We start from the raw sequence: 23,037 nt of genomic DNA, 5'->3' as shown, positions 1-23,037 counted from the left end.
TCCTTATACATTTTAAGTTCAGCTTAAAGGGTTCTCCATACATAGTGAACTGTAACCTAGCTGAATGTGTAAACAGACTATAACCTACCTCTTATATCCATCACAGAGTTTTGGCCAATCAAAAGGGCCAACTGTTCAAACTGTATTTGAATGAGGCAAATGCTGAGCTACAACCGATCCAACTGTTTCTGTACATCACTTTCCTTTTTCTGTCCATAAATATAATCTGAAACATGTGGCAGTCCTGGAGTTGCTCTGAACCTAATCTAATTCTAGGGGCTGCCCAATTCTTAAATGGTTCTTTGCTCAGTTAAACTTTCTTAAATTTAATTTGTCTAAAGTTTTTCTTTCCTTTTTTTTTCTTTTTGAGACAGAGTCTTGCTCAGTCACCCAGGCTGGAGTGCAGTGGTGTAATCTTGGCCCACTGCAACCTCCACCTCCTGGGTTCAAGCGATTCTCCTGCCTCAGCCTCCTGAGTAGCTGGGACTACAGGTCCACACCACCATGCCTAATTTTTTTTTTTTTTTTTTGTATTTTTAGTAGAGACAGGGTTTTGCCATTTGGCCAGGATAGTTTCAAACTCCCGACCTCAGGTGATCCTCCCACCTCAGCCTCCCAAAGTGCTGAGATTACAGGCATGAGCCATTGCTCCTGCCGGTCTGAAGTTTTTCTTTTGGCCAGGCATGGTGGCTCACACCTGTAATCCCAGCGCTTTGGGAGGCCAAGGCAGGTGGGTCATTTGAGACCAGGAGATCGAGACCAGCCTGGCCAATATGGTAAAACCCCACCTCTACTAAAAATACAAAAATTAGCTGTGTGTGGTGGTGCATGCCTGTAATCCCAGCTACTCGGGAGGCTGAGACAGAATAGCTTGGACCCAGGAGGTGGAGGTTGCAGTGAGCTGAGATTGTGCCACTGCTCTCCAGCCTGGGTGACAGAGCAAATTCTGTCTCAAAAAATTAAAAAAAAGTTTTATTTTAACAGATAGATTGTGCATTATGACTGTTGGTTCAGGGATTCTGATCAATAGTTACCATAGTCCTGAGGATTATGGCCTGGTCTCCCCACGCAGAACAATTTCTCCACCTGGGGTGGTGAAGTTGGAGCACAGTATGAGGTCTTTTCAGCCACAAGAGGGCAAAAGTCTTGGACATGAAATTGTTGAAATGGGTACAAGTTGGAACCTGCATCTGTGCTGCCTACAACCTAAGACTAAGTGAAAACTTACACCAAAGCCAATGACAACATGAATGGTAAATGACCACTTAAAATAGTTTTTTTGGTTATAAGTTTTGTAGAAGACATCTTATCCATGTTGCTAAAATACCTGGTAATTTCGTTTTTCCCTATTGACTTTTCTTCTTTATTTCCTCAAGGCCTGTAGTTTCTATGGGCTTCAGAAGAAACACTAAGAAACAATCTGGTGTTACTTGGGGTGGGTGGGGGTGTGATGAAAATAGTGCTTACCTTGATATGGCTGTTGCTACAGCCCGACTCAGAAGTGATGACAGAAATAATGACGATAACAGCAATTTTAAAAGTGATTTGGCAGCAATTTTATTTGTTGTGCTATAAAATGGCTGGCCCATGGCTGTATATGTAGATTCGGGAGTAAACTTTCAAAGCATGCTCAGGAGGCATGCATGGTAATCCCATTATCTGATAACAGGATTTGTGCACATACCTCCCACATGCACCATCAGTAACCCACCCTTTTAGTATCGCTGTGAAATGCAATTTGTGTGCAGATGAAAAGTTTACAGAACATGGGCCTGTGCCATGAAGCTCAACAAAGCCAGCGCACTGTGTGGCAAGGTTTCTGAACCTGACCCCTGTCGTTCCTGCTGTCTCCCTCCTTATTGATTTCTGTCCCTTGGCCAAGCAGGCTTTGTGATCGTCTGCATCAACCCAGAAACTTGCAAAATGAGCTAATCAAATAGGTGCAGCAGAAATAAACCCGGAATTTCTAGGAGGCTTTGGAGACATGCCACACACAGGATGTGGGAGATGATCGGGTCAAGTAAGTGTTGGCAGAATGTACGGGGTGAAGAGGCCAAATGACATGGATTTTGGTTAATTACTTTGCAGAAACATTCACATAAATAGGTGAAGTCAAAACTAGAGGTAAATGCGTGATGAAATAAGACATAGGCAGTGCTTTAAAAATAGTATCCTGATATTCATATTTTACAGTTTTGGTTCACACATGTTCTATCTTCCTTTTTTCATAGAGCTTACCATAACTGGCACATATCTTCACATAAGCATCATATAAAGAGCAGCAGATGTTAGTGACAGAAGCTGCTGTGCAAAATATGCAGAAGAATATCCTCATTACTTCTATTGCTTACAAGTGAGGAAATATGGATTCACATTTTTCTTTTTTAGATAAAGGGTTATGTGGTAAATTTATATATTGATATGTGAATTTCTTGATTCTTCCCAACAGGCCAAACAAAAATTATTTTAATTGAATGTTACTTATGTCAATCATTGCTTTTAATAAAATATGATTGTATGTGGTTTAAAAAATGTACAATCATCCAATGTACAGTAGATTAAGCAATGAGCATAGAGCAAATGAATTTAGTTAGGGGAAATTCTAAATCCTAAAGATAGTGTGAAATATGAGTATAGGAACTCTGTGGATGCCTGGTGGGAAAATAGGTTATTCTTTGTTTTTTTTTTCTTTCCGTATAAATATTGCAATAAACTTGGTTATTTCTTTAAATAAATACCTGAAAGGATACTGACTGGATATGCATTGAATCTGTAGATTTATTAGGCAAGGATTGATACCTGAAGAATATAGAGTATCCTGATCTGTCTACTCAGTACATTTATGTAGTTCTTTAATTTTTCTTAGTAATGTTTTATGCTTTTTAGTGTGCAGCTTCTACACTATTTTTTAGGTTTATCTCTAAGTAATTTTTTATTTTTTTTTTTTTGAGACGGAGTCTTACTCTGTTGCCCAGGCTGGAGTACAGTGGCACGATCTCGGTTCACTGCAAGCTCCGCCTGCCAGGTTCACGCCATTCTCCCACCTCAGCCTCCTGAGTAGCTGGGACTACAGGCGCCCGCCACCACGCCTGGCTAATTTTGTTTTTGTATTTTTAGTAGAGACAGGGTTTCACCGTGTTAGCCAGGATGGTCTCAGTCTCCTGACCTCATGATCTGCCCACCTCGGCCTCCCAAAGTGCTGGGATTACAGGCGTGAGCCACCTCGCCCAGCCTAAGTATTTTTTTTTTTTTTTTGATGCTACTGTAAGTAATTCTGCTTTAAAATTTCAATTTCTAAATCTTCCCTGCTATTATATAGAATGCAATTGATATTTTAAAATATTGATCTTATATCCTGAAACCTTACTAAACTCATGGTTTCTAGTCTTTTTTAAAAATAGATTCTTTAGGATTTTCTACATAGAAAATTATGGTTTCTGTAAATAGAGATAGGCTTATTTCTTTATTTGTAATTTGTATGTCTTTTATTTCTTTTTCTTGCTTTATTTCACTCAATCTGCACTATGATATGGAATGGAAATAGTGAGAGTGGACATCCTTGTGTTGTTCCTGATCATAAGGGGAAATCATTCAATTTTTAATTATTAAATGTGATATTAATTTTAAGTTTCTTTTGTAGATGTCCTTTATCAGCTCCCTTTTTTTTTAATAAAAAAAAAAGGGAGACCGGGTGCAGTGCCTCATTCCTGTAATCCTAGCACTTCTGTAGGCCAAGGCAGGCGGATTGCTTGAGCCTAGGAGTTTGAGAGCATAGTGAGACCCCATCTCTCTCTCTAAAAAAAACCAAAAAGGAATAGAAAAAGAAGAGAAAATCAAGCCCAAAGTGAGCAGTGAGCAGAATAACAATAAAGATAAGAACAGAAGTCAGTGAAATAGGAAACATAAAAACAATAGAGAAAATCAATGAAATCAAAAGTTGGTTATTTGATGAGATTAGTAAAGCTGGTAAACCTCTAGCCAAACTGATTGAGAAAAAAAAAAAAGAGTGAAGACACAAATAACCAATATCAGTTATACAAAAGGGACATAATTACCAACCCTACAGACATTAAAAGGATAATAAATATCACTTGCAACTGTAAGCTTATGAATTTGACAACATAAATAGGCAAATTTCTTGACAGCTTAAAATTCAAAGCTTATGAAAGAAGACACAAATAACTCAAATAGTCGTCTACCTATTAAAGAAATTGAATATATTGTAAAAAAAAAATCCCACAAAGAAAACTTTTGTATTTGTTCTTGTGTCACTTTTGGTAAATTATGTTTTCTAAGGAATTTGTCCATGTGTGTCACTTAAATAGTCAAATTTATTGGCATAAGTTATATCTTTTAAATTAATTTTAAAATGTCTATAGTATTTGTAGTAATATCTCCTCTTTCATTCCTAGATTTTATAATTTGTGTGTTTTATCTTATTTCTATATTGTACATCTGTTTTCTACTAGATCAATTTGTATTTATGTTTATTATTTTCATCTTTCAATTTTCTTTGGGAATATTTTGCTGTTCTTTTCCTAGCTCTTTGAGAATAAATGCTTAGATAATTAATTCTTAATCTATTTACTAATGTATGTATTTAAAGCTATAAATTTCTCTTGTAAGCCTGGTTTTATATGTAGCCTACATGTTTTGAAATGTGTTTTATTTATTGTTCAATTGAAAATACTTTCTGATTTTCATTGTGATTTGTTCTTTGATCTTTAGATTATTTAGAACTGTACTGTTTAGTTTATAAGCATATTGACATTTCCTTCTAATCATTTTTGTTACTTATTTCTAGTTTTTTCCCTCTGTAGTCAGAGAATATATTCTAATTTAATATTTTAAAATTTGTTAAGATGTGATTTATGGTAGAACAGCCAGTCAATTTTTGTATCATTCCGTGTGTACAATTTATATTCTGCATTTGTGGGGGTGGTTTTCTATTTATATTTACTAAGTTCAAGTTGTTAACCATATATTTAAGATAATCTATATCCTTACCCCTTTTTTGCCTGCCTGTCCTAGCAATACTGAGATAGGTATTTTGAAAAGCTCACTGATTATAGATGTGCTTATTTCTCCTCTTAATGTTGTCAATTTTTGCTTAATACACAGTGAGGCAATGTTACTAGGTAGTTACAGATTGCAAATTGCCATATCTTCTTGGTGAACTGACCTTTTCCTTATTGTGAAATGTTCATTTTATTTTCAGTAAATTATTGTCTTAAATGCTATCTAATCTAGTACATCCCAAACAGATCAACCTTATATATAAAGATACAGAAATATTGAAAGTAAAATGGTGGAAAAAGATATATCTGGTTTCTTATTCCTACTAAGCATTTTTGACAGTGGGTTAATATCTGCACGACATATCTTTTCCCATTCTTTCATTTTTAATCTTTCTGTACCTTTTTTTTTGAGTTGGGGTCTTGCTATATTGCCCAGGTTGGAGTGTGGTGGTGTGACCATGGCTCACTGCAGCCTCAAACTGCCGGGTTCAAGAAATCCTCCAACCTATGCCTCCTGAGTAGCTACGACTGCAGGTGTGTACCACTATGTCTAGCTAATTTTTATTTTTATTTTTTTGTAGAGACAAGGTCTCAGTATGTTGCCCAGGCTGTTTTCCAGCTCCTGGTCTCATGCCATCCTTCTGCTTGGCCTCCCAAAGCACTGAGATTACAGGCATGAGCCACCTCTGTGCATTTTTTTAAAGTTTTCTTTTATAAGCAACATATAAAAGTTTTTGAAAATTCAGCCTGACAATCTTTTTTTTTTTTAATGGAAAGAATTTAATCTCTTTGCACTTAATGCAATTACTGATTAAGCATTTATGTCTACCACCTTACCATATGCTTTCCATTTTTCTCGTCTAGTCAATGTTATTTTTCTCTCATCTTGCCTTAAAAAATAAGACTTTATTTTAGAATAGTTTTAGGTTTCCAGGAAAATTGAACAGATAGTACAGAGTTCCTATGTACCCCCAGTTTCTCTGATTATTAACATCTTATATTATTCATGATATTTGTTAAAATTGACACATTGATATTGGTACATTGTTACTAACTAAAGTCCATAGTTTTTCCAAATGTCCTTAGTTTTTACCTAATCTCATTTTTCTGTTCCAGGATTTCATCCAAGATACTACATTAAATTTAGTGTTCACGTCTCCTGATTCCTCTTGATTTTCCTTGCTTTTAATGACCTTGACAAGTTTTGAGGCATACTGGTCTGGTATACTGCAGGATGCCCTCTGTTGGAATTTGTAAAATTCCAATATAATTAGAATAAATTTCACAAATCTCTTGATTATGTGAAAGTTGTCAGAATCACAATGGAGTCACTTGCATTAAAATTCCTGACAAAGAGACCCAGGGAAGGTCTTGAAGGGAAGTTTCTCATGCCCAAATGCCTGGTAACAAGAACTATCACAGAAGACTGCAGAAACCACAACCTTGCACAAAGACCATTGCAACTACATACAAAGAAGAACCCGTGTGAGGACATCTGCCCAGCAACTTCCTGTTCAACCTCAGACTAGTGCCACTCTTCTTATTGATCCTTGTAGCCAAGGATAATGGTGTCATAACAATTGTATAATCCTCATTTTTCCTCTAAAAGCCTTCTTCTTCTTTTAATTCCCTGAATACTCATATAGTTTTCTATGGGATGCTTATTGCCATGGCAACGCTCATTCCCAAATAAACATCGTTTTCTTTTAGACAGTCTCCCTCTCTGTTATTTAGATTGACAGATATTTTTCTCATAATTAGACTGGAGTTATGGGTTTATCATAGAAGAAAAGTGCCATTTTCATCACACATAATATCAACATTATCAACATGATTTATGATGGTTGATATTAACCTTGATCACTTGGTTGGGTTACTGTTTCTTGAGTGTCCCTATCATAAAAATACTCACTTAAATTTCCCCCTTCTAACTGTACTCCTTGGATGGAAGTTCCTTATACATAGCCCTTAAGGAGTGGCAAGTTATGCTCCCCTTCCGTTAGGGTGAAGTATCAATAAAATACTTTTTCATCAGCGAGAAGGAGTTTTATTTCCTTGTGCAAAGGAGCATTTCAAGTCAAGCTAGCCAGTCGCACTTGGGCGAGTCCTGCTTTCACAGAAACTGGGTGTAGAAGAGGTACTTTAAGTTGTACTCAGTTTGGGCTAAGTAGTTAGCAATCTCCTGGTCACACTTGCACAAGAGTTTTTGGCATTTGTTCTCTGCTGGTCCAGTCAATGGCATCCCGGTGCTGGCCATGGCCTCCCAGGCCACAGTAGCAACTGTATTTCATATAGGTAAGTGGGGTTCAGGAGTCAATACAACCCACAGTTCCTGCCAGTTCCAGGATCCCACGTCGGTGCACGTGTAACCTCTTGGAGGCCTGGTGGGACCCAGGGCCAGGTCCCAGCAGCAGCAGCAGCAGTGACAGCAGTGGCAGTAGTATTAATAACATGACTGGCAGGCACAGAGGTAGCAGCCCAATCTGACAGTGGGAGGTGTGGAACGGTGTAGCAGGGCCAGTGTAGTCACCAAGCCTGGCCAACCTAGTCACCGTATCAATATAATTTATTTGGAATTCTTTTTTTTTGTACTGAATATTTGTTTCTTTTCCTGCGTTTATTATTTAATCATATATTTATATCAAATCTGAGCTCATGGATATGCGTTTTATACTCTGGGCTCTAATCCAAAACTATTTATTTCATTGCTTAAATCCTTCTAGCTTTGGCCATTGGGAGCTTTTTGGTCCTGAGCCCCTTTGAGATACTCTCATTAATTTGTGTGTGTGTGTGTGTGTGTGTGTGTGTGTGTGTGAGAGAGAGAAGGAGAGAGAAGAAGAGAGACAGAGTAAGGGAGAGAGAATGCAGTTTCTTACTTGTAGCGCTATAAGACACTCCAGGCTTATCTTGTATATTTCCTGCCCCAGTCCTAGTCACTCATTTCTCCAAGGAGCCCTGGTTCCTTTATTTTGGAGAATGATATTGGGAACCAAGATCTGGGTGCTAGGTGTGTTCATTGCTATTGAGATGTAGTTTTTTCTGCAGGCTTCTCACCTGACAGAGCAATTAAATATATGTATATATACTACCTTGTATATATACACATATTTATAAATATTTCCATGTGTAACCATCTGTTTCCATATTGTTAATTATTATAGAAGTTCTTACTGATGTTTCTAGTTCAAATCCATTACCACATACATCATTCTACTCCCCTCCTTTTCCTTATCTATAAATTCCTACTTCAACAGTGAGAAAACTGCCTCCTATCATCTGCTATCCATTTACTTAATTGTTCAATTCCTGTATACATGTATAGCAGTATCAGGCAGTACTAGAATTCTTAATTCATACCTCTATGGGGGAACACTTTATCAACTAGAGTACTTCTGTAGTTCATTTTGCCTTGAGTCTTACAGATGCCATCAATGGCAGAGCAAAGTGTGTTTTGAAGAGTTTTTAATAAAGTCTGACTTGCTAATTTTTTTCATGGATTGTGCTTTTAGTGTTGTATCTAAAAACATACCACTAAACCCAAAGTCACCTCTATTTTATCCTATGTTATCTTCTAGAAGTTTTACAGTTTTGTGTTGTAATGTTTAGGTTTATGATCTGCTTAGAGTCAAATTTTGTGAAAGGTGTAAGGCCTGTGTCTAGGGTTTTTTTTTTCTTTTCATATACCCAGTTGTTCCAGCACCATTTGTTGAAAAGACTGTCCTTTCTTCACTGAATTGCCTCTGCTCATTTTTCAAAGTTCTTGCTTTTTATTTTGATTAAGTATTTTTTATTATTGTAGTCCCCTCTTCCTTGGTTAAGTAATTATATATTATTTTATGACTTTTTAGTGGTTTCCATAGAGATAACAACATGTTACTCAATTTATTAAACATCTATGTAAATTGTCACTTTTGTTATTTCCCAGGCCAGTGGTTCTCAAACTTGAACATGCATCAGAATTGCCTTAAGGGTTTGTTAAAGCACAGATTGCTGGGTTCTGTCATCAGGGTTTCTGATTCAGCAGGCATGGGGTGAGGCATGAGAATCTGCATTTCCAACAATTTCCTAAGTGATACTGGTGATGCAAACGCAGACCTGGAGACTACACTTTGAGAATGGCTGTGTTAATCACAAACACTGAAAAATGTTTTCACTCTACTTGTTCTGTTGACTTCTGTGCTATTACTGTCATATCTATATCTATATCCCCACAAAGCAATATTCTTATTGTTTTATATTGTAAATATTCATTTATATTTGCTTCTATATTATTTTCTCTGTTGGTTTTCATTTCTTCTTGCACCTTTGAGCTTCCATCTGGGACCACTGACCATTTACTTCTGCCTGAAGAACGCCCTTTAGCATTTCCCATAATGCAGGTCTGTTAGTGACAAATTCACCCATACTTTGTAGGTCTGAAACTGTCTTTCTTTTGCTTTTACCTTGGAAGGGTATTCTTGGTGAATATGAAATGCTACATTATTGTTATTTTCTTTTAGCACATTGTCTTCTGTGGTTTCTGTTGAGAAGTTGGCTCACGGTTTCTGTTGAGAAGATGGTTTATGTTGAGAAGATGGTTTCTGTTGAGAAGATGGTTTCTGTTGAGAAGATGGTTTATGTTGAGAAGATGGTTTCTATTGAGAAGATGGCTGCTTATTTTACTGTTGCTTCTTTGAAGATAGTGTCTCTTTTGACTGCTTTAAAAATTTGCTTCTTGTCTTTGGTTTTCAGCTGTTTTATGCTGATGTGCTAGGTTATACTTTTCCTTGTAGTTATTCTTATTAAAACTTCCCGAATGTGTGGCTTGAAGTTGTCCATCAAATCTGTGTTATTGTTTTTTTCCTTTTTGATGGTATTGTTGCCAGACAATGTGGTATTTATGATACTTATCCTTTGAGATGTGTTCAGACTTGCTGTATGGCTGTGTTTAAGTGGTTGATTTTTGAAAACATTGCTTCTGTGTTGAGAAGAATGTGTATTCTCTAGTTATTAGGGGCACAATTCTAAATATGTTAATTATATTAATACCAATCCCTTTTTATGTATATTGTTTAAATATTGTTTATCTGTATTAATTTCCTATCTTCTAAGCTGTCAATAATTACTAGAGGTGTGTTAAAATATCCTATAATGATTTCGAGGCAATTTTCTTATATGTATCTGGGTTTAAAATGGCTAAAATCACATAGTGAATTGAAAACTATAATCAATATATAGTACACTTCTCTATTTCCAATAATGCTCTTTGTCTTCCATTCTTTTTGAGACAGGATCTCACTGTGTCACCCAGGCTGGAGTGGACTGGTGCTATCTCGGCTGGCTGCAATCTCTGCCTCCCAGGATCAAGTGATCCTCCCACCTCAGGTTCCCGAGTAGCTGGGACTACGGGCATTTGTCACTACACCCAGCTAATTTTTGTGTTTTTTTTGTAGCGATGAGGTCCCACCAACATTCTGTTTTATCTAATATTAATGTAGTGGCCTCTTTATTATTTTGATATTTGTCTAGTATTTCTTTTGTCTTCGTATTTTTAACCTTTCCACATTTAAAAAGTATGACTATGATAAACAGTATAGCTATGTTTTCTTTTTTTTGAAACTGGTATTTAATCCTTTTACATTTGGTGTGATTATTGGTATGTTGGGACTTGTTTCTATCAGTGTAAAATTTCCCCTATTTCACTCTTGTTTCTTCCCTTGTCTTTAAAATATTAATTTAGTTTTTTTTGGTTAAATTTTTTTCTTAACCAAATGTTTCCCTTTTACTACTTAAACATAATACACTATTTTCTTTTAGTACTATTGAAATCTTATCATACATGTTAAATTTAAGTAAGATTAAAGTGAATCAATAAGTTAAATGATCTGAAAAATAAAAAGAATCTTATAGCACTTTTAATCAGCTACCTACTTCTGACTCAAATGCTATAGAAAGCAAAAACTTTAGTTCTATACCTTACTTTTTAAACCCTGTAAATTATATCTCCTTCTCTTCCTCACCTTTTTTCTACTTCTTCCTCTTTGTCCTTATTTATCTCTTTTTCATATGTATGATGTCATCTTAGAATTATCTACATTTGTACCAATTTTTTCTTTCTGCATTTTAGACTTTTGCAATAATTTTCTTCTATTGAAGCACATCTTTTAGAAGTTTCTGTGAAGATCTGTTGATGCCAAACTCTAGTTTTTTGTTCAACTAAAAATGTCTTTATTTTCTTAATATTTATGAAAAGATGGTTTTGCTGAGTACATAAGTTTAAGTTGACAGTTAATTTCTCTAAATACTTTAGTTATTAAACCTTTTCTTTTATGTTCTATTGCTATTATTGCGATGCTAATCATCATTCCTTTTCCTTCAAGTTTCTTTTTTTTTTTTTGTTTGAGACAGAGTTTCGCTCTTGTTGCCCAGGCTGGAGTGAAATGGCATACTCTTGGCTCACTGCAACCTCTGCCTCCCCGGTTCAAGCTATTCTCCTACTTCGGACTTCCTGAGTAGCTGGGACTATAGGCGCCTACCACCATGCCTGGCTAATTTTTGTATCTTTAGTAGAGATGGGGTTTCACCACGTTGGCCAGGCTGGTCTTGAACTCCTGACCTCAGGTGATCCACCCACCTTGACCTCCCAAAGTGCTGGGATTACAGGTGTGAGCCACTGTACCCCGCCTCAGATTACTTTTTAATATCTTGTTTTTGTTTTTTATGGTCTGCAATTTCACTAAAATGTGTATCTTTATGGATTTCTTTTTACTTATCTTGCTTATTATACATTGATTTTCTTTACTTACGAACATATGTATTTCATCAATTCTTTTTTTTTTTTTTTGAGATGGAGTTTCACTCTGTCTCCCAGGCTAGAGTGCAGTGGTGTGCTCTCGGCTCACTGCAACCTCCACCTCCTGGGTTCATGAGATTCTCCTGCCTCAGCCTCCTGAGTAGCTGGTATTCTAGGTGCACACCACCACGCCCAGCTAATTCTTGTTTCTTTTTTTTTAGTAGAGATGGGGTTTCACCATGTTGGCCAGGCTGCTCTCGAACTCCTGGCCTCAAGTGATCTGCCCACCTCAGCCTCCCAAAATGCTGAGATTATAGGCATGAGCCACCATACCTGGCCTGCATTTCATCAATTCTGAAAAATTCATTTTCTCTTCAAATATAGCAGCTCTCAATTTTCTCTATTCTCCTCTCAAGGACTCTGACTAGATATATATTAAAACCTTTTATTCTATCTTCCATATCTTTTAATCTATCTTAATATTTCCTCCTTTTTTTCTCTATACTGGATCCTGGATATTTCTTTCAGATATATCATCCAGTTCACTAATTCTTTCTTCATCTACAGCTAATCTGCAACTTAAACTATTTGTTAAACTTTCTTTTTCAACTATTATATTTATTTCCAAAAGTCCTTTTTGCTTTTATTTTTCAAATCTGCATATTTTTGACAGTCTCTTAACAATCATTTTATGAACACATCTTTCATTATTTAAACAGTTCATAGATTGCAATTTTATATTCTGTATCCAACAATTCCAAAATATGAATTGCTTAGGGGCTTAAATCTATTTGTAGTTACTGGTGACTTGTAATAAGGGTGACTTCTTTCAATGTATATTTGCTGATTTTGGTTTTGAGCTCATATTTGTTTCCTTTTAATCTGTGAGAATCCTGTGGGAATACATAGGGGATAATTTTCTCCAGAAAACACTTTGCTTTTGCTAGGAAACAGGGGAAATACTGACCTGGAATACTTTAGTGTCCTTTGAGAATGTTAGCTTAAAGTAGTACTTTCAGGTACAGTTCCTGTATTTGCTTCTAGCCCAAGAGTTAGTTCAGCTAACACAGCTCTGATACTAGCTTTTGTCTTTAGGCCAGCCCATTTTCCCCTTTTATTATTGCTCACCGTCTTGCCTTTTGAAAATTTATTTTTTGGAAGGATGCTGAAGATTTCCCCTTGTCCTTACTAATTCAGAAATGAAATAAAGGATGATTTATCCAGGATCTACTTGTTTTTGAGGGGCAGGATCTTTCAGAATATTTAATCTCTTTTACTACCAGAAGCAGAAATCTGAGGCCCTTTTTTCAAGTGTTTCTTTAATAAGGTTTAAAATATTTACAACTGGTTCTTCAGATGAATTTAAACAAAGTAATTAAGTAACAAAACCGATCTTACCATGATCAAACAGTGTTCCTTATAGCTCCAGTTTTATGATCTCCCCATTCACTTTATCTTGCATGAGGAATGTAAACTTGCCATGGAAGGCTAGATTTAGAATGTTCAAATGAGCAATTATCTTTTAACACCAACACAAGTCATGCATACAATTTGGCAGATTGAAGATTACATACAGAAGAGACTTGAAGTTCCTTGCAAAACAAATAGAGGAGTGAGAACATTACTGAGTGAAAGCCAATGAGCTTCATTTCTTTAAAAAGTTAAAAAAAAAAGGTAAAGAAATCAGTGGCTTGACACTAATGAGACTGACAGCCTTTAAAGCTTTAGAAATTTTTTCTCGTAAACCTTTATACATATCCAGAGTATCCAAAGCTTTTCTGTGAATACAGCAGCGTGTAAAATTTGCTTTCAATGTGCAAGGTTGACTCTATGGAAGTTTCATGGCTATTTCTGAATTCTAAAATTAAAGTTAAAAAACAGAGTATAAAAGATGGACTATCACTGATACATAAACTATAGTCTCATCCTAAACAATAATCTTGGTGAGATCTTGCACTTGATATTCATATACCAGTTATATTTCCTACACTATGGAATGCATTCTTTGCCATGTGTATGTATCAATTTAGAAAACATCATATGAAGCCAAGTAGGAGCTGTGGGTATCAGAGAAAAAGAAGCTTGCTATCTGAAATTGGACCACAGAGTCTTGAGAAAGGGTCTTGCACTGTCACCCAGGCTGGAGTGCAGTGGCACGAGCTTGGCTCACTGCAGCCTCAACCTCCAGGGCTCAAGTGATCATCTCACCTCAGCCTCCTAAGTAGCTGGGACTACAGGTGCACACCACCATGCCTGGCTAATTTTTTGTAGCGATGGGTTTTCACCATGTTGCCCAGGCTGTTCTCAAACTCCTGGGTTCAAAAGATCCACGCACCTTGGCCTCCCAAAGTGCTGGGATTGCAGGCATGAGCCAGTGCATCCGGCCTGCAGTTGTTGTTTCTTGACTAATAAACAAGTTTTGGTGTGCAGAGGCTTGATCCCCACTTACGTTTTGAAGTGCCTTTTCAGTTTTCATATGATGAAATTTATGTTCACTTCTCTGCCCTGGGTCTCAGTTACTTCTCTAGATGATGAAGAGTCAAGACCATGGATTCTCTCAGGTGCATTGAGTTTGGTGTGCTGTGTGAAGCCTGGCATGTTTGTTGGGATTCACCACAGCCTCTTTTTGTTGGTGTACTAAACGTTTATACTGTAGCAAATGGGAGGACAAGTTCCTCCACCATGGACCTAAACAGACTCAAAATAAATAAAGCTTTGCTTCTTAAATACTGTCTTATCTGTAGATTATTTTCTCTTTGATAAAAATATATTTTTTTCAAATGACAGCCATTTTCATGTGTCGTTCCTTCTTAGAGAACGTTGAGTTACCTCCTTCGAGCAGCCATGATGTTGGTGGCTTCATCCATCCCCCTTTAGGCAATATCCGGGACAATAAAGCAGAAAAATGGAAAGAAATTAATACTATGGTGACACTATGGGGGCCTCTACATCAACCCTTGCTTGAAGCTTGAGCTGAATTTTCAATTATATGAGTCAATGTACTCATGTATTGTATAAGACAGATTTTGGGTTTTAGTCGCAGTTAAAAGCATCCTAATGAAAATATCTCTTGTTAAAGTATAACTTGGACATATGACTCAGATAAAGATTTATCACGTCTGAGGGAAACCAAGTTTAGGTTTCACTCCAGGTTGGAGTGCAGTGGTGCGACCTTGGCTCACTGCAACCTTGAACTCTTGGGCTCAAGTGATCCTCCCGCCTCAACCTCCCAAGTAGCTAGGACTACAAGCACCCGCCACCATGACCAGTTAATTTTTAAATTTTTTGAGAGATGGGCGTCTGGCTACGTTGCCCAGGTTGGTCTCAAACTCCTGAACTCAAGTGATCCTCCTGCCTCAGGCTCCCAAAGTGCTGAGATTACAGGTGTGAGTCACCTTGCCTGGCCTGAATACACTGTTTTGACTTTTGAGATTAACACTGAAGTAAATGAAATAAACTCACGACAATGAGCCAATGGCTAGCACTGTTATAGGTCAATAACACAGGTTTCAACTCTTTGGAGGGAGAGTAACTAACTTACTTTCTGCACCTAACTTTCTGTATCACATCATTCTTTTCTTCCTGAGCCCAAACTCTGTCTCAGTAGCTTTCTGTAGCAGCCACTGCTGGCACATACGATAACATCTATCTGTGCTCCTTATCAAGCCATTCTGTCTAGTCCTAAATGTCAGAGTAGGTACTAACACAGCTTTGGGCTTTGCAAGAAAATGTTCTCATCTTTTATCATCAGTTGGAAAGCTTTGGGGGCAGAAGAGACAAGAAGATTCATTCATTATTGTCAACACATATTTAAGTTTCTAAGAAAAACAAGGAGTGAGGTTCAATCCACAAAAGTTAATGGAAAAGTAACATCGAATTTCATGGTGGGCAGAGGTAAGGAACCACGGTTCCTAAGACAGCGGCAAGTCAACTTAAGAAAGAAAAATTGCAGTGCCCACCTTCTTCCACAGAGGGGCACTCCAAGCTCATCACTGAAACCGTGCACTGCGAGCGGTTGTAGAAAAAGAGCTTCCAATCTTTTCTCCACGCCTAGGGATTATTAAGAGCGTAGAATTTAAAGTACATTTGCAGGGCTCGATGTGAATGAGGCAAAACCATTTCAGTATTAATCCCAATGGTGCCAGTAACCCATTCTAAATTAACTCAGGTTTAAATATGTTACAGAAATGTGTTAAATTTGAGAACAAATTTCACTTAGGATCTGTGGGTCTCTGTTACACAAAAGATGGAATACTTTGGAGGCAACGCAGTTCTTATTTAAAGCTAAAATATAGCTTTAATAGTCAGCCCGCTTCAAACACTCATGTCTTCACCAGAATGGGCAATGTAGAATTAAAATTACACATTGAGTAAACAGAATTGTAGATAAATGAGTTATGTCTCAAGACGTTTTGAATATTTTTATTCTTGTGTCTGGGCCAAAAGTCTTTCCATATGTCCAAAGGCCCCGTGGCATTTCTCAATCACTCGTGGGTGACGGTGGGACCGCGGGGCTCGTATGATGCCAACGCAAGCGTACCGGGTGGTCCTCACAGTTTGTTACATTCCAAAATGCAACCATTAAAGGGGCGGCCCTTACCTTCCCTGGTGAATACAAAAAGCCTTTGGAGACCAAAGGGCTGGAAAGCTGGCGCAAACGCCACCACGCATGCTGACCCCTTGGCCAGAGCCGAGGCGGGCGGCCTGGAGTCCCCAGCGCGGAGCCCCCAGGTTCCCAGGAGCGCGGGTCGCTCTCCGCCCCTCGCCCGGGCCCACGGAAAGGGCTAAATGGCTTGCGACCAAACAGCGAGTTTAAAACGACTTTCACGAAAAGCCCAAGGGAGCGGCAGCCCAGATTGTGTGGCGGGCAGAGCCGCGGGTTCCGAGGGTCCCCGGGGCGAAGCGGGCAGGGGCGCACCTCCGGGCCGCGGGCAGATGGAACTCGGGCTCCCGGGCCGGCGCGCGGGGGGCGGCCGCCTCGACATCCTCTCATTCGGCTGAAGTTTATTCTGGGCCACCGAGAGCTGGAACAGGAAATGTTCCGTCTTTGATGTCCACCGGTGGGCTTCAGACTGTTTTGCACCTCCCGGCGAGCACTGATTAGCCGTCTGAGTTCTGCCGCATTTGAAGTTCACCATTTATTATTAAAGAGAAGTGGCAGTGATTAGTGCTGAGTCCTCGGAGAGCGGAATAAATATTTACCAAATAAGAACGTTCTGCCATAAAGGAACGGCTCGAACAGGTTTCTGAAACCCCGGGGCGGGCGTCAAGTGCCGCCCGCAGGCAGGAAGCGGCGTTGCGGGGCTTTCCGCGGGAGGCTGCCATCTGCAGACCGTGCTGGGCGGCGACCTCCGCGGGGCAGGGCTCTGCCCGGCGCAGCCAGGGCCCGACGAAACTCGGCTCTCTGGGCATTTAAGTTATTTTACAGGCTGTGTTTATTTTATAAAGGCAGAGGTGAATGTCAAACTAAACTTTGAACCTTTCTTTAATTTAAGGAGCAAAGTAACATTTTATCGCTCAATTAAGGGGATTGTGTTGCTTCCAACGTTAGGAGCATTTTCCAGTATGCTCCAAAGTGTACCCAAACTGTGAGCATCCAAGAAAGCATATTTATGCATGTTTCGAAACATTATGTCACACAATGTAAATTATACAGTTTTTATTGTCAACTGAAGAATAATAGTAAAAAAAGTATATTTAGTTTATTTGGCAATTAACTTACACGATGGCATCCCTGTCAAAAGCATTCATGTTGGTTGTTTAAAAAGCTTTTTCCTTAATTATTAGAATAATACTTTTACTGTAGAAAATATGAAATTTACATATATCTAAACATCAGTATCATATGCTTTTTTCCATCATATTTTTTACTGGGAATTGTCCAATGACGTTACATATTTTTAGGGTATTCACATATCTATTTTTATAATTCACTATATCATTTTATAATTCACTATATCTATTTATTTAACTTATAGCGAATTAATAAACATTAAGGTAGTTTCAAGTTTTCCTTATTATAATAGCTCAATTAATATTTTTGTACACAGTTCTGCACTTGTCTGATTATTCCCTGGCACCATTTTATTTTGAATTTCTTTTATTGTAAGTTGGGTTTAATATTATATTGCAAACAATTACAGAGAAGAATCAGTTTTCGCTCATCACCATGTGCCTGGTGTTTTGTATTATGCTGAGCACATACCAATTGAAGTGCGACAGGCTAGTCAGAGACGACACCTGTGGCAGCCAAGAGATCTTTACTGGAGAGGTAGAGATCAGGTCGCGCGGGGGAGAGAGAGAAGAGAAGAGAGAGAGAGCTGCTGGTGTGCTGGGTTTTATATCCCTTGGGTCTACGTGGGGCGGGCCCGAGGGAAGGCGGGAGATGCTTCTTTCTGATTGGCCCTCCTTTGGCGGGTTCAGACAGTGCCCGGTCGAGGAGGGGAGAAGAACCTGGAGCCGGCGCCATTAAGGTACCCGTTACCTAACATTCCTCCCTTTTTTGTTTTTTAAGAAGTGGGGAAATGGGCGTTGTAGTTCGTCTGGCTACTTCCCGCTGAACAGGGGCGTTGTGGGGGAGGGGTATGGGAGGACTGTGGGGGTTGTGTACGGGGCACAGCAGGAGTATAAGGCCAAGCAGTAGGGCGCTGTATGTGAACACCTCCTCAGTTGTGAAGTCCATGAATGTACCTTGTAGCCAGCCAAGGGGCAGGGAGGGGTCTGTGAGGGGCCAGCAGTCTTTGCGGGGATCATCTAGGAACTGGTGGAACCGAGACATGGCGCTCAGAGTCTGTCTCTGGAGTCAGCCGCTTCTTCGCTGGTTGCTAGGAGTTGATAGTGTCTAAGGAGAAGCTGGTTAAAGGTTTGGTTAGAGATGGATGAGACTTGCTGTCTCATGAATTTGAGAAGGCACAGAAGGAGAGCACAAGAGGACCCATGAGAGGGCCTAGAAATGGGAGGATCCAGGCTAGGAGGGGGTCTTTAGGGTGTCCCACAATGATGGGGACGAGTTGGCCCCTATTAGTTTCTTCCTAATGTTATGTAAGTTTTAATGTTTGTAAGAAGATGCAAGTACCACCTTTTTCAGCGGTGAGTAAATCTAGAGCTCGGCGATTTGAAGTGTTACCCCTGCTAGGGATGTGATTTGATGTTGTAAAGCGGCTAAGGACTGGGAATCTTGAGATCGGAAAACTGAGACACGCTGTAACCTAGGGAGGCAGCCCCTAGTCCTGAGCCTAGTAGGGAAGTGGTGAGGGATAGCCAGAGAATGAATGGTAGGAAAACTGATCTCTTGTGTCGGTGAATCTGTGAGGGGTCTAGGTCAGGGTGATCAAAGTGGTATGCTGATGAGCCTTCAGAGAAGGGTAATAGGGTGAGTTGGGGAAAGAGAGTGACGGGAACACAGGGGCCACCAGTGGAAGAGTTGATAGACTTGTGTAGGGAGCCATTGCACCAGCCTTTGGGGGCTGGGAAGTTTGGAGGAGCGGTGGTGGTGTAGGTGCAGTTGGTGGGGGGTGGGCAGGCGCCGCTGGGAGGGGCGTCTGGTTGATCTGGGCCGGCGGCCGGAGGGCGGGGCGGAGGGTGGTGGTATGGGGGGCACTCGTCAGCTGGGTCGAAGTCGGGGGCAGAGGGAGGGGTTGGCAGTTTAAGAGCGGCAAGGAGCTGTTGGGGTTCTCAAGGGAGGCAGAGGTTAGGTGTGTCCCGTATGAGGAAGAAGCCGTGAATATATGGGATCTCTACCCATTTTCCTGTTCGCACACAATAGTTATAGAGATCCGAAGAAGATCAGGATCGAGAGAGCCATAAGGAGGCCATTTGTTTTGGTTGTCTAGGGGATAGGTGGGCCAGTTTTGAAAAGACATTGTAGGGGGGAGTCGGCCGGCAGAGATGCAGAGCCTCCCATGAGAGGAATAGACGGCGACGAGCTAGGCAGGGCGCCCCCTGCTGGCTGCTAGCGGCGGAGCGAGTCAGAGCCTCCGGATCGATCATCACTGAAACGGAAGGACTGAGGAGCCTCTGAGAGGCGGGAGGCCGTGGGTCACCTGGTACCAGGATTTTAACGAGCGAGCGAAGGAGAGGGGCCCAGGCCGGAGACGCGAGGAGGAGAGGGAGAAAACTCCGTTCCCTGCAGGCCGAGGCGGAAGTGAATGATAGGGGCCTACCACTGCCGTAAGGGTGTTGGGCAAAATGTGTCCGTCACGGGAGCGGCTAGGGTCTGGCGATTGGCCCGAGAGGTAGGCCCGGGAGGGGAAAACTTACTGAGATGAGGCCGGTTGGGGGCGAAGAGCTCGGTGAACAGGAAAATGGGTGAAGGCTGGCCGGAGGTCTAGACTGAGCCTGGGAAGGGGATCAGGGTCCCACCTAAAGGTGGGGAATCCCGATCCGAGTCACGGCACCAAAATGAAGGGCGACAGGCTAATCAGAGACGACACCGGTGGCAGCCAAGAGATCTTTATTGGAGAGGTAGAGGTCAGGTCGCGCGGGGGAGAGAGAGAAGAGAAGAGAGAGAGAGCTGCTGATGTGCTGGGTTTTATATCCCTTGGGCCTACGTGGGGCGGGCCCAAGGGAAGGCGGGAGATGCTTCTTTCTGATTGGCCCTCCTTTGGCGGGTTCAGACAGTGCCCGGTTGAGGAGGGGAGAAGAACCTGGAACCGGCGCCATTAAGGTACCCCTGTTACCTAACACCAATGCCCAATAGATATTGATTGAATGAATAAAAAGTTAGTAGAACATTTGAATTTCTTGTTTTGTGAATTGCTTAATATTATTTATTTATTATTATAGCAGTTATCTTTTTCTTATGAATTTATAAGTTGTGTTTTACATAATAAGGATTTAACCTTTGGTTTGTTGCATATATAGCAAATCTCCCTCCCCTCTACAAAGCATAAGTTTGTGCGTATGTGTGTGTGTTTGGGTACTTTTCAACTTCTGGAAGTTAAAAAAAATTTCCTAAGGTTATATTTGGATGATACTCTTTATCACACATGCAAATTAAGTGGCTATAGACAAAGCTCTACAATATAAGCTCTGAGGTATTTTTACATATTTTGGACAGCACATTTTCATTCTTCTATCTATCTATCTATCTATCAAGTTTTTCCTTGGACTTGGACTTTTTTTGAGGACATAATGCATGAAGTAAAAAGGTACTGCAATCTTAGTCTTAGTCTGACATCCACAGGATCTTGAGCCTGGTATCATACCAAAGAAAGATCTGTCAATTCCTTATTTCCCAAACAACCATTAATTTACCTTTTTTCTTGTTCACTATAATGAAAGATATGAATAGAAAAAAGATCCCAGTTTTTAAGAGGGTTTTCTGTATGTATCTCATTCCAACTGAATGTGTAATTCCTTTTTATATCTCACCTGGTTGTGGTTGAAGTGACAAGTTTTGGGGACCATGAGTTGGAAATGGGTATAATTATTTGACACAGCAACAACGAAAAGCTTTATGAGTATGGATATTCTATTGGTTTGCCACGGCTGCCATAATAAAACACGGCAGACAAGATGGCTTAAACAATGAGAATGTATTTTCTCACAGTTCTGAGGGCTAGAGGTCCAAGGTGAAGGTGTCAGTAGGTTTGGTTGATTCTGAGGCCTCTCTGCTTGGCTTGCAGACGACCTTCTTGCTGTGTCCTCAGATGGCCTATTCTCTGTTCCTGCACGTTTTGTTGAAATTTCTTCTTCTTTTTTTTTTTTTTTTGTATTTTTAGTAGAGACGGGGGTTTCACCGTGTTAGCCAGGATGGTCTCGATCTCCTGACCTCGTGATCTGCCTGTCTCGGCCTCCCAAAGTGCTGGGATTACAGGCATGAGCCACCGTGCCCAGCTGAAATTTCTTCTTTTTATGAGGACCCTTTAAACATCTGATTTTAACCTAATGACCTCTTTAAAGACTTGATCTCCATATATTGTGACATTTGGAGGTACTGCGGTTGGAACTTCAACATATTAATTTTGGGGGGATGCAATTCAGTCCATAACAGGTATCTAATGGAGAGAGAGATTATGCCTTAGATTTATTTTTAAAAAGATAAATATTACCAGAAATAAAAGCATGGCATAGAAGTTAAAAACAAAGGCAATGCTACAGCATTTAAGTCACAAAAGCAAACAGGATTTCGCATTCCATGTACTTTTTGTTAGGTTAGGCTTGAGGCCTAGTGATGGGAAAGAAGGTTTCTTGAAGTAGACTTTTTTGCTTACATCAAGACCTCTTTGGGTTTCCTGTGGCTCTGCTTCATTTCTCTTTTTACTCTAGACATAGGGCAGTCTCTAACTGGGACACCATTGCTTTTGTGACTGGACCAAAAACAGCCTCAGTGAACCCCAAGCTTATAGCTTCAACTCAGAATGATATACATCACTTGGAATTATTTCACAATTAACTTATTCCATTCAATAAGCATTTAGCAATTGCTTTTGGAGTTACTCGTTTGCCCTTTGAAGATGCTGAAGGAGGCCAGGAATATCAGTGAGAAAAAAGAGGAGAGCTCTTAGCTCAATCAGGTTCTTTTTGGTTTACTACTGTTTATCCTTCAAGGCTCATTGAGTTCCTGGAGTTTTCTTGGATAACTCCAGTCAACACTGACATGCTTCTTTCTGCCTACTTTTCATTCATGGATTCATTCCATAAATACTTATTAAACCCAAGCGTGTGTAGTGGACAAGACAGGCATGGTTTGTGCTTTCATGGAGTTGACTTTCTAGTAGGAGGAGACAGACACTAAATAACAACGCATGTAAATCTGACCATTTCAGATGGTGAGAAGGGCTGTGAAGAAAAATGTCAGGTGAGACGCTGGAGTGTGTGAAGCTGGGCTGAGAGGCTGATTGGTGCTGGGTGGGGAAGGCCTTTCTCAGTAGGTTACATAGGCGCTGGAATCTTACTGAAAAAAGCAACCAGCTGGGTCAGGAGAGAGACTGCAGTCCCCAGGCCCTAAGTTAGGTGACAGCTTGGCTGATGGAGGACTAGGCAAAGGCCAGTGTGCCTAGGTGCTAGTGAGAGTGGAAACGTGTGGGGCAGATGGGGGTCTCAGAGGTCGTCAGGGGCCAGGGCAGCTAAGCCTTTGTGGTATCTTGGCAAGGAGTATGTCCTCTGACCCCCATCAGCCCACCAAGTAAAATGGGGAGTCATGAGGTTTTAAACTCCACAGTGACACAGTGGCAAGTTCTGGTTTATGTTTTTAAGCAATTACTCAGATTGCTGTGTGGCAGATGGACAGAGTGTAATGAGGAG

At 40.1% G+C, this 23,037-nt stretch overlaps 1 pseudogene; it reads right to left on the bottom strand.

The window, feature by feature from the left end:
- Positions 1–7,095: 7,095 nt before the first annotated feature.
- LOC134732850 (group 10 secretory phospholipase A2-like) lies at positions 7,096–14,657 on the bottom strand (annotated as a pseudogene).
- Positions 14,658–23,037: the final 8,380 nt, after the last annotated feature.

Source organism: Symphalangus syndactylus, chromosome 17 (genome assembly GCF_028878055.3).
Source record: "Symphalangus syndactylus isolate Jambi chromosome 17, NHGRI_mSymSyn1-v2.1_pri, whole genome shotgun sequence".
In the NCBI taxonomy this organism is placed as follows: domain Eukaryota; kingdom Metazoa; phylum Chordata; class Mammalia; order Primates; family Hylobatidae; genus Symphalangus; species Symphalangus syndactylus.
Note: the sequence above shows the minus strand (reverse complement) of the source record. Positions and strands in the feature narration are given on the sequence as shown.